We start from the raw sequence: 8853 nt of genomic DNA on the forward strand, positions 1-8853 counted from the left end.
TATGCTTATATTGTATTGATACATCTACCATATCACAATGTACATTTCTACCTCTGATACTATTTATGTAATAACATTGTTTACATTTGATATGTAATGACATTGTTTACAGATGAAGATCATTGTCTCCATATATTGCACAGTTGTTTATTGTCTTAGTCTTTAAGTTAGATAGATATTGAGAATTATATAGATTAATAGTCATCTAAGTTTGTCATTTATAATTAGACTAATCAGGTTCTTTAGATATATAGAGATTATACTCAGTATAGATAGATAATCTTCAACCTCTTCAAAGAGCTGTAGAAAATGTTCTTTAATCTAACTCAGAGTTTTGTGGTAGTGAGACACAATTGCTCCTGGCAGCACCAATCTATTCCCGAGAGAATGTTGAGCACCAAAGACACTCCACCTGGAGCCTTTCTTTTTGGCAGAATTGGCCTTGAGGCAAAGAAATGCCCATACCTCAACCACTGACAGAGATACAGAACGTGCATCAATAGATCAAACAGGACTGTCATATCCTGCCAAGACAGGGTAAGATAGTTTTGAAAAGTTGCGTGCCTTTGAAAATGGTATGTCAGTTATGTTAGGCCTTAGCCAAAGTTGGTTGCTTCAATGCTGCAAACATGACTTTGGGTGATTGCCCAGGTAGCTAGTTGTCTCTGTGATTTGTTGCATGTTTTGGAAGTTGTTTTACTGAACTTTCTAATTACCCAGGTAACATTATTTCCATTCTCAGATCTTCGATGGGGTTGAAGACTATATAAATGTAGTTACTTTTCTCTCATGACTTGGCCAAGTTATTTATTATACAAGACCTAAGCTAGTTAGAATAGGATATTTGTACTTATTGTATATAATTTTGTAGTAGGTTCAGAACTCTCTTACTTAAACAAAAGGGGAAGGTGTTGCGGGAGGTCCTTCTGCTGCTCCAGCCTATAGCCACTGAGATACCAGCCCATTGGGACGTGGTCTCTCTCCCTTTAAAAAAGTGGCCACTTCCCTTTCCTCTCCCTCTTCACTTCCTGCTCCACTGGCGACTAGACTCCCTTCCTGGTTGCGCAGAGGGCTGTTGTCTGGGATGGTGATCTGTAAGTTCCTTCCTCTTTAAATAAATACCACCCTATTAATCATAATTCCAAACTGGTGTGGCATTGTCTGTGACTTATGCCTTCACTATTTTCTGCGTTTTTGTCACCACACAAGACTAGACCTGTGATAAACTGTACTGATCCACACAGACATAAGAAAGGACCCATGAAAAAGCAAATGTAAATTCAATGTAGATGACAAGAGTGTCCATCTACAACTGGATCACAATAATATATTATATTTACACTTCCTCATTAGCAAAATGACTACCTAGACCCTGCTTGCATATTATTATGGAGGCTATTGGGAATATATATTTATTTCATTAATTCACTTAAAGAAGTAGCCAGGTCATGATGTTGTACACCTTTATACCAGCACTCAGGAGGCAGAAGAAGGCTTATCTCTGTGAGTTTGAGGCCAGTCTGGTCTACAAAGTGAATTCCAGGATAGTCAGGGCTACATTAGAAACCCTGTCTTGAAAGACACAAAAGGGAAAAAAAGGCTCCACATGCCTTTAAACACAGCATTTTGAAAGCAGAGGCAGGTAGAGGCGGGCAGATCTCTGAGTTGGGGCAAACTTTGTTTACAGAATAGGTTTCAGTAGAGTTGGGGCTACACAGAGAAAAACTGTCTCCAGATTATTTAATAAGTAAAGTAAAACATAAAGGTTTGTATTATTAAAGGGGGTAGCTTAGTGATGACTCAGTGGTTAAGGGTGCTTGCTGCTCTTCTGGAAGAGCCAGGTTCAGTTCCCACCACCCATGTCAGGCTACTCAGAAGTGCTTGGAACACCAGACCCAGGGGATCTCAAATCCTCTTCTGGCCTCTCAGGAACCTTTACACTTTTGGCATCGAGATATATAAGTACACATGCATCAATAAACAGCAAAAATGAATTTTTCATTTTTTTTTTAGTTAAAAAAGGAAGTTACTTACCCATCGGTTTGTGAAGACAGAATAGGATTCTTTCACAAGTACATTCTTGATCATGTCTGGGTCTGTGATAAATAACAGGGGTGTTGGACCATCAAACAACCTGTATGGGGGAAAACAACAGATTAACCTATAGTGATATTTTATTCATGTTTTATAAATAAAGTTTGTCTGAAGACCAAAGCATAAAACTAATCCACTAAAGGTCAGGAAGTGGTGTGACACACCTTTAATCCCAGGATTAGGGAGACAGAGGCAGATGGATCTCTGTGAGTTCAAGGCCACCCTGGACTACACAAGATCAATAAGCAGAAACAGATCCAGGTGGTAGTGGCTCACACCTTTAATCCCAGCACTAGAGAAGAATATAAACTTGGATGAAACAAGAACTTGCTCTCTTTCATTCTGAGTATTTCTTAGAGTTAAGAGCTCTTTAGTGGTTTGGCTGCTTACTTTTCTGATCAGCACTTTAAACTCCAATTTCTGTCTCTGGATTTTTAGGGTACAAAATCACAAAAAAAGCCTTTTCTTGAGGCATTTTAATGCTGTGGGATAATGCTCTTGTACACTGTAAAGATATGTTACTCATATTGGTAATGCTAATTGGCCCACAGCTGGGCAGGAAGCAGTGCCAGGACCACCAGACTAGGAGAATTCTGGGAAGATGAAAGGCAGAGTCAGTCACAATCAGATACAGAGGAAGCAAGATGAGAATGCCTTATGAAGAAAAGGTACCAGGCCACGTGGCTAAACATAGACAAGAATTAGTCATTAATTTAAGTTGTAAGAGCTATTTAATAATAAGCCTGAGCTAATAGGTGAAACAGTTCATAATTAATATGAGCCTCCATGTGTTTCTTTGGGACTGAATGGCTGTAGAATCAGGTGGGACAGAAACTTCTGTCTACATTAACCCAAGCCAGGTTATGAGTGGTAGCCCCAAATCTAGACTATGATTCTCACTTTACATGACCCTTATTGGTTATAGTTATACAACACGTTCTCACATGAGATCCCCATCTAACTTCAGGACTTTGATCATGGATATAGTGGAATCTTTGTAAAGTAACAGGTAGTGTCATTCAAGACACAATGAGTCACTTAAAAACAAAACAGTTCTGAAAGACATCATAATTAAAAGAATCACAAGTGGAATTTTTAAGTCTCCATGTGAATATATGAGAGTTCCTATACCATTTTCTATGATTTTGCATATTTAAATATGGGAAGGGGTTGGAGAGATAAGACCTAATTAAGAACAAATTTTGTTCTTGCATAGGATCTGAGTTTGGTTGCTAGCATTCATGCTGTTTGGCTTACACCCACCTGTAACTACAGCTACAGGCTGATAATGCCTCTGGCCTTCCTGACAATTAGCACTCCTGTGCAGAGACACATGCACACACATGCACATATATATAGTAAAAGCAATAGAAATATATGTTTAACAATAAAATATTGAAGTAAAACTCATAATTAAATGCTTAAGAAATAATGTTAAAGTTAATATAAAATATTTTAAAGTGAAAACAAATTCTTATTACATTAAAATTTAAAATAAAAAACTTAATCTTAAAAATAATAAAATATTTCAGTATCTCGGCTTGGGATGCAGCTCACTGGTAGAAGGACTTCCTAGTGTACACTAGGCCCTGGTTTTGATATAGTGAGCTTTAAAACAAATGAAAGTACAGAATTTAAATGAGGCACCTATACCAAATTCTCCAAGACTTAGATAACGTAACAGCAAGGACAGAAAAACATTAGATCCAGGAGGTGGAGAGGAGAACTGCGATGCTCCAGACTTCCAGAACAGCCAGGACTCTTACACAAAGATTCTGACTCAATAAATAAATAAACGAACTAACACACACACACACACACACACACACACACACACACACACACACGAGGCCCAGAGGCCATGGAGCCTCAAATCCTGTCCAAACTCCATAGCATACAATGTTCTCAAGACAATCAGACCTGTGAACCACGGCACTTATGACACACATTGTCACCTTTACAACAGAGAAGTCATTACTGCAATTCTCAGCTGACTTTGTCATTGAACAATTAGAGTACATCCTCCTAAACACAATCAACTCATGAAACTTTCCAGAATACTTACCCCCATATTTTCCCATACTTTTTTATAACACGCGACATCGAATTTCCATATACCCTGGAAAGAAAAAGAGCATGAAATCCATTATTGTTCTGTATGTACCAACCCTTCTGTAGCCAGGGGACCAAACTCTCAAAGCCCATGAAGCGAGGTTTACCATTTCTGATAGACAAAATTTCTTCAATTACATTTAGTGGCACCAGCAAGATGGCTCATCAGGAAAAGGCAGAATGATAGGTCAGGATTCCTGACAATGTCCCGTGGTCTCTGCGCACACGCGCGCGAGCACACACACACACACACACACACACACACATGTTCACAGCACCATATACATACCACACACAAAATAATGATTATGATTATGAATACAATAATAATAAGTTGTTTTAAAGAATGTGGTAGTTAAGTATAGAAAACGTTAGGAAGAAAAACCTGAGCAGACGGCAGCACTAACGTTGCCTCTTGCCCTCTGGATGTGAACTTGGGAATGTCTGCTGATGACTGATCATAGGCCAGGTGTCAAATCAGGTTTGTCTCTAAAGATCCACCTAGATTTATATGTGGCACACGGCATGCCCATTACTAACCATTTGTTTAAGCCATCCTTTTCCCAGTGTTTTTGCCTTTAATATCTTTAAATGAAAATACAAAGCACATTTAGTAGTCCAGTGTGTGAGGTGACTGACAGCCATCATCCTGTCTCAGGTTTTCACACTCTTGTTGCTCACACTCATGCACAGGCTGCTGCCTTTGACGGAAGAGACGCAGCTGTAGGTCCATGTTAGTGTTAGAGCACCTGCTGGCATGTCTAAATCCCTGGATCCCTTTCTCAGGCCAACAAAACCAAAACAGAATAGAAAACCTGTCTTTAGGGCTGGAGATGTGACTCCACAGTTATGAACATTAGCTGATCTTCCTGAGGGTCCATGTTCTGTCCCCAAAACCCAAACCGAACACCTTACAACCATCTGTATCTCTGGCACCAGCGAGTCCTGTATTTTCTATTGGCTGCTGTACGTACTGCACTTATGTGCATAAACCCACATGCAGATACTCATGTATAGAAATAGAGTCCTTCTAAAGGAAGCAATCACTAACCTGAACACAAGTTCCTACATGAAGATCCAAAAGGAAAGCATTATAATTCTCAAGACCCCCTCAACCTGCCATAAATAGTAAATGGTGAGGTTAGATCTATAGAAATAGCTTCAAGATTCAATGGTTATGCAGAGAACCCAAGAACATGAAAAGTTCCCCCAAAGATGTGTATGTAGGTCTGTGTTATGCTGATGCTTCAGAAATATTCAGGAAAAATAGAAAATGTTGCTCATGATCTGGATACAAAGGGGAAAATTTTAATCTACTGTGTCCAGGTTGATGTCCAAGAAGCTGGAAACTCCCTCAAGATTTACTTCAAATAAGTAGAGAAGTGCCTTCCCAGAATCTGTACTAGGTACGAAACAAACTTCCTTGTGCTCACAAAGTCTGAGCATCCTGTCCTGAATATCAAGATTAAATGGGCTGGAGATCTGTGCATTTCACCTAAAGCAAACTTGAGGCTCAAAAAGCTTACATCAGGGCTCATGGTGAGATGGTTCTAAATGAAAAGATTTATAACCAACTCTGACAGCCTGAGATCCATCCCTAGGACTCATATGGTGGAAAGAGAAAACTGACTTCCACAAGTTGTCCCTTGATCTACATATGCATGCTGTAGTACATACACACTCACCCCAAAATTAATAAATACGGGAGGAAGGTGACAATGGGAATTGTGGAGATAGTCAGTGTGAAGAGACATCATAAAAGTTAGAGTTTGTATCCCCAGTATCTGTGTAAATGCCAGGCAGGTGTTAAGGTCTTCAAGTATCCCCACTTGCTAAAGTCCTCCAGTATCCCCACTTGCAGGAGGCAGAGATGAAGGAACCCTGGAGGAAGCTGGCCAGCTAAACTAGTGATGCCAGAGAGGGCTGGGTTTCTAAGAGACTTTGCATCAAAGTATAAAGTGAAAAGAATCAAGAAGGCACCCAACACCAACATCTGACCTCAATATGCACACACATATATCCATCTGCACACACATGGGCACTCCTGAACAGTAAAATAATGCATACATACTATAAAAACATGCAGGCAGGCATTTGATAGTTTGAAGTTGGCAATTAGTCTCCAAGAAACCACTAGACAATCTCTAGTATCATGAGAACACACAGCATAAGGGCAGGAAATCTCAGAGCTTCCTTCCAAGGAGCGTTTAATAGAAAACCAAACCATTATTGACTGCCAACAATCAATACTCACCTTGTAGTAATTCAGCAGGGTTCCTAAAAAAGGCAGAGGTTTGGGCCCAGGAATTCCCTGTTTCTTAAAAATGTCATGGTTTTCGGTCCCCAATCTATAAGTGAAACAGAAAACCTTGTGCTTACACATACATAACAGGGGAGAAAATCATGACCAAAACATGAAACCAACCAATAACTTGGCCATCCCTCCATCTCCCAGAGAGCTTAGCAAAGAGGTCCAGTGTCCATGGCAGCCCATGGTTTGTGCTTGTTTCTACTGAGTTATTTTGAATCTAGAGGTAACCTGAAAGTCAATCACGTCATACCATATGTAAATTTTATCACCTCAGAAAGAGGGAGTTGACAGTATGTGGGGGTGTCCTTAGCAGAGCTGCATGTCAGTATGAACTTCACGAGTGAGTACCACTGACGCTATACCACAGTAGTGGAGTACTTGCCTTGCACATATAGGCACTCGTTTGATGCTTATTTAGCCAAAAATAAAAGTGCACAGTGAACTCAACACAGCTGTCACTTCGTTTCTGTCCTTTATTTCTGTCAGTGCCATACAGTAAAGGCACTGACTGCCAAGTTTTGTTATTCTGAGTTTGACTCGCACATGATAGGTGAGAAATGACTCCCCCTAAGTTTTCTTCTGATTCACACATACATTCACACACACACACACACACACACACACACACACACACACACACACACACACGGGGTTCCTCTGTAGACTCAGCGGGGAGTCGAGTTAAGCGGGAACTCATTAATTTCCTTACAACATGCAACTTATAAAGCAAAATCCCACAAATCCCAGAAGAAGTGGAAGCAGAATTAACCAATCACATCAGCAGTCACATCCATATGATCCGTGGCTCCTATCGCCCCTAATGGAGATCACAAAGGCATCAGGCACTTTATGTCATCTTACCCAATCTTGAATTTCAATTATTCCTTTTGTAAATATGTCTGGTCTCCTTCCTCCTTGTTCCCCTTCAGCACCATCTTAGCTGGGAGTATTTTTCATGGGCTTTGTAATGTCACTGTCGTTTGAATTTCATGCCCTTTTCCAGGTGTTAGACTTTTGGCGTAGCTGTCAAGCTCTTGGCGTTGCTGCCATGCTTTTGGCATAGATGCCATACTTTTGGTGTAACTGTGCCTTCTTTTTTACTCTCACTGTTTTGGTATTAACTTGGTTAATCTAGCCTTCTATATGCTTGATTCGCCCCCATCCCCCACATGTACACTGACCACACACACACACACACACACACACACACACACACTGTGTCAATGCTGCCCCTAGACCCAATAAATAATAACATATTAATTCATAGTGTTCTTACAAGAGTTAACTTCAACTGCTGCTATCACTTTTTAAAATTGTATCCTAGTGCTTGTTGAGGACATAAGATCCCTTGCAACTGTAGTTTAAGATGATTGTTAGCCACGTGTGGATGGCAGGATTCAAACATGTGTCCTCCAAAAGAGCAGTCAGTGTTCTTAACCACTGAACCATCTCTCCTAGCCCCGCTTCCTATGTCAATTTTGACCTTCTGGTCATACAAGAATTCAGGTCCGAATATGACCTCAATCCCAAGGGCACAGTAGGAGAGAGACTTTGGTGGTTACTCACAGGTATCAGAGCATCAAACTGATTGCCAGGAGCACCCAGGTTTCCAGTGAGAGAGCTGAAGTCAGGTCCACCATTGCTTGTCTGTCAGCAATGTGCCCCTCTCTGTTCTCCCTCCAGCTGTGTGTGCTGTTCTTTTCAGGGCTTCCCTTCTGTTCTGTTGTGCTCAAGAGTTCCCAGCCTGTGGTATTTATACCCTGGAAGGATGGGTGGGGACAGGGTTCCAGCCAATAGATGGCTCACATCTGTATCAATTGTACTTTGATATTCTCTTAGCCTGGGCAGATTATAAAGTTTATGTAGAACCCATTTAGATGTCCCGTGAGTTAAGATTCTGGGAAGAATCAATCAATGATGTTGTAATTTAGGGAAACCAAAGGTTCTTTCATTTCATCAAAATTTAAAGAAAATTCAATGACTTGAAATACCCTCTCAGAGCCAAGGCTGGCTGGCTCCATTCAAATATACATGAAATAAAGCCAACATTTTGCTATCTGCACTAGTTAAAATCTGCAAGACACAGCGGAATTCACAAATACAGGAAAGAGATTTGCAGGTAAGGAGTAAGACTGACAAGGGTGAGTTAGAAATGAAAAAGAATGGGGACAATAGCCAGAATGCATTATATATATATATGTCTGTGTGCATGTATATGTGTGTGTGTATAAAATTGTTACACAAGAGAATTTATTAATTAAAAATAAGTACAGAATGGTACAATAGTCCTCCGGGTTGGGGATGTAGCTCAGTTGAAAGAGTACTTGCCTAGTACT

General features: G+C 40.3%; 1 long non-coding RNA gene across 1 annotated transcript in view; it reads right to left on the bottom strand.

The window, feature by feature from the left end:
- The window catches only part of LOC126495332 (uncharacterized), a 12180-nt gene extending 3746 nt beyond the window's left edge, over positions 1-8434 (bottom strand). Inside the window, exons 1-4 of the long non-coding RNA XR_007590135.1 lie at positions 8084-8434; positions 6461-6554; positions 4160-4213; positions 2035-2134 (exon numbers count right to left, since the gene is read on the bottom strand). This is a non-coding gene — a long non-coding RNA (uncharacterized lncRNA). The remainder of the gene's footprint in view (positions 1-2034; positions 2135-4159; positions 4214-6460; positions 6555-8083) is intronic.
- Between the last annotated feature and the right edge of the window lie 419 nt (positions 8435-8853).

This window comes from Alexandromys fortis, unplaced genomic scaffold (genome assembly GCF_014885135.2).
Source record: "Alexandromys fortis isolate MF-2015 unplaced genomic scaffold, M_Fortis_MF-2015_v1.1 scaffold_438, whole genome shotgun sequence".
NCBI lineage: Eukaryota > Metazoa > Chordata > Mammalia > Rodentia > Cricetidae > Alexandromys > Alexandromys fortis.